Below are 8,736 nucleotides of genomic sequence, written 5' to 3' on the forward strand. Positions count from 1 at the left end.
ATACCTGCAGCGGGGGGGGGGGGGTGGAGGATGAGGTTAGCAAACAAACGTAGAAGGCGCATGCTTATTTTTGGAAAAATACATATAGACTCTGCCCTCAAGCTTTTCATCACACACCATCAGCCAGCATCAGATGCAATAGTGGAACCCTGGAAGAATTCCTTCAAAATCATGAATAAGGCACAGATGCTCACTGCCATGTTTTCAATTGTTTAATGTTGTTCTTGTAATTCTGGACAATGGAATGAAGAAGGACACAGAAGCAGTATAAATGTCAAGGACTGAAGGGGCTGAGATTTTACCCTACCTGCAAGCTAACAGTTTCATGATGCTGGCAGAAGACACAACTGTCCTGGGTCAGAGACAAATGACTTCTTACTCAAGGCAAAGCAAGTAGCATGAGCAGCATGTTTGTGTCAATTTCCTTTGACCCCAAGTCCCATGATGGTGACATGGGTGGGCCCAGATGAATGCCTGCACACACGGTGGGTTACACTACAGGAGAAAAGCTCTGAGGTTAGGGAAATTGAATCTTTCATAAGTCAGTAAGCAGGCCTACCCTTTGCTCTGGAAAGAGACATTATCTCTCTCTTCCAAGGCAGTTCTCTATGCAAACATCTTTGAAAAGTTAGTCCAGGACAAAAGGGAGGTAGTGCCTCTCTTGAAAGACATGCATAAACATGAGAGACACACGAAGAATTGCCTCCCAATAATAAATAATAGTTGATATCATCATCGTCATAGAAGGTGACATTTACACAGTTCTTATAATATGCCAGACTCCTTTCTAAGTGCTTTGTATATATTGACTTGTTTAATCTTCCAAAAGCTCTATGAGCTAGGACAATTGCCATTCACACTTTATAGATGAGAAAATTAACATCACACTGCTAACAAGTGGTGGAGCCAAGATTTGGACTCAGACCTTCTGACTCCAGAATCCATGTTCTTAATACAACTTTCTATAAATAGACTACCAGGTGAGATGATGGTTATCTATCTAGAAGACCTAAGAGACTTAAATGAAAAACTGTGAGGCTAGAGAGTTCAGAAATGTGGCTAGATAACGAAATGAATACAAAAAATCCACACTGTCTTGAATTGGAAAATGTTTTATTGTGTATATTTTCAACACACACACAAAAATCAACAGTTTCTAAATGCTCAGTTAGAAAATATAATGAAAAATATCCCATTCACAACAGAAATAAAACTCGTAGGAATAATCCTATGAAAAAATGTGGCTGAGAAGGGGCAGTTCTTTGGATGACCCAAATGGTTATAATCACTCCTCATTCCTTCTCCACTGCTAGCATCTTAGGGCTTCAAAACAAGCCACTGCACCTTCCCCTCTGAAGTCTAATCGTTTGTCTAAATAAGCAGCAAGGCTAAAGAGATACAGTTCCAGGCTAACAATTCTGGGCCGGCAAATGTGAAGAATAGGAATTCCAGAACACTTAATTGTGCTCATGAGGAACCTGTACATAGATCAAGAGGTAGTCATTCGAACAGAACAAGGGGATACTGCGTGGTTTAAAGTCAGGAAAGGTGTGCGTAAGGGTTGTACTCTTTCACCATCTTATTCAATCTGTATGCTGAGCAAATAATCTGAGAAGCTGGACTATATGGAGAAGAATGAGGCATCAGGATTGGAGAAAGACTCATCAACAACCTGTGTTATGCAGATGATATGACCTTGCTTGCTGAAAGTGAAGAGGACTTGAAGCACTGATGAAGATCAAAGACTATAGCCTTCAGTATATGGATTACACCTCAGCGGAAAGAAAACAAAAATCCTCACAACTGGACCAATAAACAACATCATGATAAATGGAGAAAAGATTGAAGTTGTCAAGGACTTCATTTTACTTAGATCCACAATCAACACCCACAGAAGCAGCAGTCAAGAAATCAAATGATGCATTGCATTAGGCAAATCTGCTGCAAAAGACCTCTTTAAAGTGTTAAAAAGCAAAGATGTCACCTTGAAGACTAAGGTGCACCTGACCCAAGCCATGGTTTGTTCAATCACCTCATATGCATGTAAAAGACGGACAATGAATAAAAAAGACTGAAGAAGAATCGATGCCTTTGAATTATGGTGTTGGCAAGGAATATTGAATATACCATGGACTGCCAAAAGAACAAAAAAATCTGTCTTGGAAGAAGTACAGACAGAATGTTTCTTGGAAGCAAGGATGGTGAGACTATGTCTCACATACTTTGGACATGTTGTCAGGAGGGGTCAGTCCCTGGAGAAGGACATCATACTTGGTAAAGTACAGGGTCATTGAGAAAGAGGAAGACCCTCAATGAGATGAACTGACACAGTACCAGCAACAATGGGCTCAAGCATAATGATTGTGAGGATGGTGCAGGAATCGGCAGTGTTTTGTTTTGTACGTTCTTTTGGCAGTTCATGGTATATTCAATATTCTTTGCCAACATCACAATTCAAAGTGATCAATTCTTTGGTCTTCTTTATTCATTGTCCAGCTTTCACATGCATATGATGCCATTGAACACATCATGGCTTGGGTCAGGTGCACCTTAGTCTTCAAGGTGACATATTTGCTTTTTAACACTTTAAAGAGGTCTTTTGCTGCAGATTTGCTCAACGCAATGCATCCTTTTGTTTCTTGAATGCTGCTTCCATGGGTGTTGATTGTGGATTGAAGTAAAATGAAATCCTTGACAACTTCAATCTTTCCTTCGTTTATCTTGATGTTGCTTATTGGTCCAGTTGTGAGGATTTCTGTTTTCTTTATGTTGAGGTGTAATCCGTACTGAAGGCTGTGGTCTTTGATCTTCATCAGTAAGTGTTTCAAGTCCTCTTCACTTTCAGCAAGCAAGGTTGTGTCATCTGCATAACACAGGTTGTTAATGAGTTTTCCTCCAATCCCGATGCTCTGTTCTTCTTTATATAGTCCAGTTTCTTGGATTATTTGCTCAGCATACAGATTGAATAGGTATGGGAAAAGACACAACCCTGACAGACAACTTTCCTGACTTTAAACCACGCAGTATCCCCTTGTTCTGTCTGAACAACTGCCTCTTGAGTTATGTACAGGTTCCTCATGAGCACAATTAAGTGTTCTGAAATTCCGGTTCTTTGCAATGTTATCCATAATTTGTTATGATCCACACAGTCCAATGCCTTTGCATAGTCAATAAAACACAGGTAAACATCTTTCTGGTATTCTTTGCTTTCAGCCAGGATCCATCTGACATCAGCAATGATATCCCTCTTCTGAATCCAGCCTGAATTTCTGGCAGTTCCCAGTCGACATACCACTGCAGCCACTTTTGAATGATCTTCAGCAAAATTTTACTTGTATGTGATATCAGTGATATTGTTCAATAATTTTTGCATTCGATTAGATCACCTTTCTTGGGAATAGGCATAAATATGGATCTATTCCAGTTGGTTGACAGGGTAGCTGTCTTCCAAATTTCTTGACATAGACAAGTGAGCACTTCCAGCACTGCATCCGTTTGTTGAAACATTTCAATTGATACTCCATCAATTCCTGGTGCCTTGTTTTTCCCCAATGCCTTCAGCGCAGCTTGGACTTCTTCCTTCAGTACCATTGGTTCCTGATCATATGCTACCTTCTGAAATGGTTGAATGTCGACCAGTTCTTTTTGGTATAATAACTCTGTGTATTCCTTCCATCTTCTTTTGATGCTTCCTGTGTCGTTTAATATTTTCCCCATAGAATCCTTCACTATTGCAACTTGAGTCTACAACACACAGGAAAATTATATCAATCACAAAATGGAGGACAACCACACAATACTGGGAATCATGGCCAAACCAAGTTGACACATATTTGGGAAACACAATTCAATCCAAGACGAATGATAACAGAATGATGTAAAAATTCCAACTCTTAAGTTAATGTCTATTTTGTCCAAGTCTAGCCATTGTATATTCCGTTTCTGATACAAAGCAATAAAGTGATTACCTGAAAAGTAAGGAGAGTGGTTACCTCTTAGAATCAGGAGTTGCTAGCCACGTTCTGCTTCTCAAACAGGGTAGTGGTTATACACCTGTTTATTATTATTTATTATACCAACATTTATGTGTTAAGCTTGTTTTTTTTGGTATATGGGCTTATTTTACAATTTTTTTAAAAGTTTGAAAAACAGGGAGGAGGAGGAGAAGAGGTAGTTCCCATTCTGATGGCTACAGGAACCATCATTTTTTTTGGACTGCTGACATTGGTGATATGTGCATCCATCTCCCAAAAAACACAAAGACTGCTCTGCAGGATTTAAAAAATATGTTAATTTCTGGCACATTCATGTAACGGTATACACTGCAGCTATGAAAATACCCAACAAAAGTTTTAGAGACATGGGGAAATGGTCAAAATATAATATGGAGACTGAACGAGTGTATCTCTTGCCACCAGAACGTGTCTTGTGGAAGCCTAAGCCTGTTAGGTGCTGTGCTCTGTGGCCCATGTCCAGCCGTCTGAAAAAGTTGATGGAGGAGAGCCAGGAGAAGAACCAGCCAGAAGTGGACATGAGTGACCGGGCCATCACCAACATGCTGGATGTCAATCACTTGCTCTCTTTATCCTGAACTACTCAACTGGTGCTTAGTCACAACAGTGACTGAAGAACTTGGAGTGCTTAACTTTTTTGATAACCAGATTGAGGAAGTGCCCACATAGGTCAGCAGCTTTCAAAACTCAAACACCTGAACCTTGGCCTGAATAGGCTAAACACTTTACCTTGTGGATTTGCCTCTCTATCTTGCTGTCCTTGACTTGACTTACAACAACTTGAATGAAAATTCTCTTCCTGGAAACGTCTATCTTTCCACCCTCCTTATACTCTTAGTGATAACGATTTTGAAATCCTGCCACCAGATACAAAAAAAGCTCACAAAGTTACAGACAGTCAGCCTTAGGGATGACGATCTGCTCCTTCTGCCTAAGGAAATTAGGGAGCTTACTCAGTTTAATAAATTCCTGGGTGATGCGAAGGGTTAACATGCTTAGCTGCTACCAAAAGATTGGAGGTTTGAGTCCACCTAGTGGCACCTCGGAACAATGGCAATCTACTTCTGAAAACCAGCCACTGAAAACTCTACAGAGTACAGTTCTACTCTGACACACATGGGGACACCATGTGTTGGACTCAACTTGACAGCAGCTAGTTGACTCATCTTAAGGAACTCCACATTCAGGGTACCACCTAACCATTCTTTCCAAGAACTAGAAAACCTGGATTGAACTGGTCAGAAACAGGTTCTTCAAAGCACAGAACAATCCCTGTGTTACCCCAATTGCTGAACAATTTCAGCTTGGTGTGTCCTATGTTTTTGAATATAGCCATTCTGAGACATACAAGTACCTCTGCAGCATACACATGCAGGCAAACCCAGAACTACTAAAGAAGAACAAAAAAACCAAACCCATTACTATCGAGTCGATGCCAATTCATAGCGACACTATAGGACTGAGTAGAACTGCCCCATAGGGTTTCCAAGGAGCGGTTGGTGGATTCGAACTGCCGATGTTTATGATTACCAGCCATAGCTTGTAACCACTGCACCACCAGGGCTCCGCTAAAGAAAAATAATGACAAATCAAAAAAGATCAGCTGGAAACCATTGACAGCCAAGAACAAATAAGGGGTTGGCATGGACTGGGCTTTTGGCCTGTTCTCTCACTCTCACTCCTGTCCTCTTTTGTGCTATCTTACAAATAAATACAGCGTATGTGTTTCTGTTCCCCCCCACCCCCTTCAATTTCTCTTTCTAGTGCTTACCACCTTAGCTTTTAAATTCTTTTGGCTGGTGGTAGATTTTCATAAGTTCTTATTTATTTATTGAACTTTACATGAAGGTTTACAGAACTAGCTTCTCATTAAACAGTTAGTACATATATTGTTCTATGGCATTGGTTAACAATCCCATGACATGTCACTACTCTCCTTTCTTGATCTTGGGTTCTCTATTACCAGCTTTCCTGTCCCCTCCTGCCTTCTAGTTCTTGCTCCTGGGCTGGTGTGTCCCTGTAGTTTCATTTTGTCCTATGGGTCTGTCTAATCTTTGGTGAAAAGGTGAACCTCAGGAGTGACTTCATTACTGAGCTAAAAGGGTGTCCGGGGGCCATACTCTCGGGGTTTCTCCAGTCTCTGTCAGGCCAGTAAGTCTAGTCTTTTTTGGTGAGTTAGAATTTTGTTCTACATTTTTCTCCAGCTCTGTCGGGGACCCTCTATTGTGATCCCTGTCAGAGCAGTCAGTGGTGGTAACTGGGCACCATCTAGTTGTACTGGACTCAGTCTGGTGGAGGCCATAGTAGTTGTGGTCTGTTAGTCTTTTGGACTAATCTTTCCCTTGTGTCTTTAGTTTTCTTCATTTTCCCTTGCTCCTGAAGGGGTGAGACCAGTGGAGTATCTTAGATGGCTGCTCACAGGCTTCTAAGAACCTAGACGCTACTCACCAAAGTAGAATGTAGAACATTTTCTTTATAAACTATGTTATGCCGATTGACCTAGATGTTCCCTGAGACCATGGTCCCCACAGCACTCAGCCCAGTAATTTGGTCCCTAAGGGAGTTTGGATTTGTCCATGGAGCTTCCATGACTTTACCCTGAACAAGTTGTGCTGGCTTCCTCAGTATGGTGTACTGTCATACCGTTCACCAAATTTACCACTTACCTATGGTCTATTTCGTCTCCATCAAAGCTATGGTGGCTTGATGCTGAGATGCTGAGTGTAGTTCCTGGGGAAGGAGCTTGGTGAAGCCACTCTTCCACCCCACCACTCCCCTCCCTCGTAACCATCAAAGATTGTTTCTTTTGGTGTGTAAACCTTTTCATCAGTTTTTATAGTAGTGGTCTCAAACAATATTTGTCCTTTTGTGATTGACTTATTTCACTCAGCATAATGCCCTCCAGATTCATCCATGTTGTGAGATGCTTTGAAGATTCGTCATTGTTCTTTATCGTTGCATAGTATTCCACTGTGTGTATGTACCATAGTTTCTTTATCCATTCACCTGTTGATGGGCATCTAGGTTGTTTCCATCTTTTTGCTGTTGGGAACAATGCTGCAATGAACATGGGTGTGCATATGTCTATTCATGTGACGGCTCTTATTTCCCTAGGATATATTCCTAGGAGTGGGATTGCTGGATCGTATGGTATTTCTATTTCTAGCTTTCCAAGGAAGTGCCATAACATTTTTCAAAATGGTTGTATCATTTTGCATTCCCACCAGCAGTGCATAAGAGTTCCGATCTCCCCGCAGCTTCTCCAGCATTTGTTATTTCCAGTGTTTTTGATTCGTGCCAGTAATGCCAGGGTGAGATGCTATCTCATTGTGGTTTTTTTTTTTTAACTTTTAAACTTTCTTTTTCATTATTGTACTTTAGACAAAAGTTTACAGAAGAAATAGTTTATCATTAAACAGTTAGTACACATATTGTTTTATGACAATTGTTAACAACTCCATGACATGTCAACACTCTCAGTTCTCAACCTTGTGTTCCCTATTACCATCTTTCCTGTCCCCTTCTGCCTTCTAGTCCTTGTCCCTGGACTGCTGTGTCCCATCAGTCTCTTTTTGTTTTATGTTGCTGTCTAATCTTTGGCTGAACGGTGAACCTCGGGAGAGACTTCATTATTTCATTACTAAAGGGTGCCCGCGGGCCATACTGTCAGGGTTTCTCCAGTCTCTGTCAGGCCAATAAGTCTGGTCTTCTTTTGTGAGTTAGAATTTTGTTCTACATTTTTCTCCAGCTCTGTCGGGGACCCTCTGTTGTAATCCCTGTCAGAGCAGTCAGTGGTGGTAGCTGGGCACTATCTAGTTGTACAGGACTCAGTCTGGTGGAGGCCGTGGTAGTTGTGGTCCATTAGTCCTTTGGACTAATCTTTTCCTTGTATCGTGTTTTCTTCATTCTCCCTCGCTCCTGAAGGGGTGAGACCAGTGAAGTATCTTAGATGGCTGCTCACAGGCTTTTAAGACCCCAGATGCTACTCACCAATGTAGAATGTAGAAAATTTTCTTTATAAACTATGTTATACCAATTGAGCTAGATGTTCCCGGAGACCATGGTCCCCACAGCTGTCCGCCCAGCAATTCTGTCCCTGAGGGAGTTTGCATGTGTCTATGGAGCTTCTGTGACCTTTCCTTGTACCAGTTGTGCTGGCTTCCCCAGTATTGTGTACTGTCTTACAATTCACCAAAGTTACTACTTATCTATTGTCTATTTAGTATTCCCCACCACCACCCTCCCCTCCCTCGTAACCATCAAAGATCATTTCTTTTTGTGTGTAAACTTTTTCATGAGTTTTTACAGTCGAGGTCTCATACAATATTTGTCCTTTTGTGATTAACTTATTTGAGTTAGCATAATGTCCTCCAGTTTCATCCATGTTATGAGATGCTTCACAGATTCATCATTGTTCTTTACTGTTGCATAATACTCCATTGTGTGTATGTACCACAGTTTGTTTATCCATTCATCTGTTGATGGGCATCTAGGTTGTCTCCATCTTTTTGCTATTGTGAACAATGCTGCAATGAACATGAGTGTACATATGTCTCTTCCTGTGACAGTTCTTATTTCTCTAGGAGATATTCCTAGGAGTGGGATTGCTGGATCATATGGTATTTCTATTTCTAGCTTTCTAAGGAAGTGCCATATCATTTTCCAAAATGGTTGTATCATTTTGCATTCCCGCCAGCAGTGCATAAGAGTTCTGATCTCCCCG

The 8,736-nt window shown here is 41.1% G+C and overlaps 1 pseudogene; it reads left to right on the forward strand.

Annotated features, from left to right (window-relative positions):
- The first annotated feature begins 4,468 nt into the window (after window positions 1-4,468).
- On the forward strand, window positions 4,469-5,647 carry LOC101343764 (ras suppressor protein 1-like; annotated as a pseudogene).
- The last annotated feature ends 3,089 nt before the right edge of the window (window positions 5,648-8,736 follow it).

This window comes from Trichechus manatus, unplaced genomic scaffold (assembly GCF_000243295.1).
Source record: "Trichechus manatus latirostris isolate Lorelei unplaced genomic scaffold, TriManLat1.0 scaffold00027, whole genome shotgun sequence".
NCBI classification, from domain to species: domain Eukaryota; kingdom Metazoa; phylum Chordata; class Mammalia; order Sirenia; family Trichechidae; genus Trichechus; species Trichechus manatus.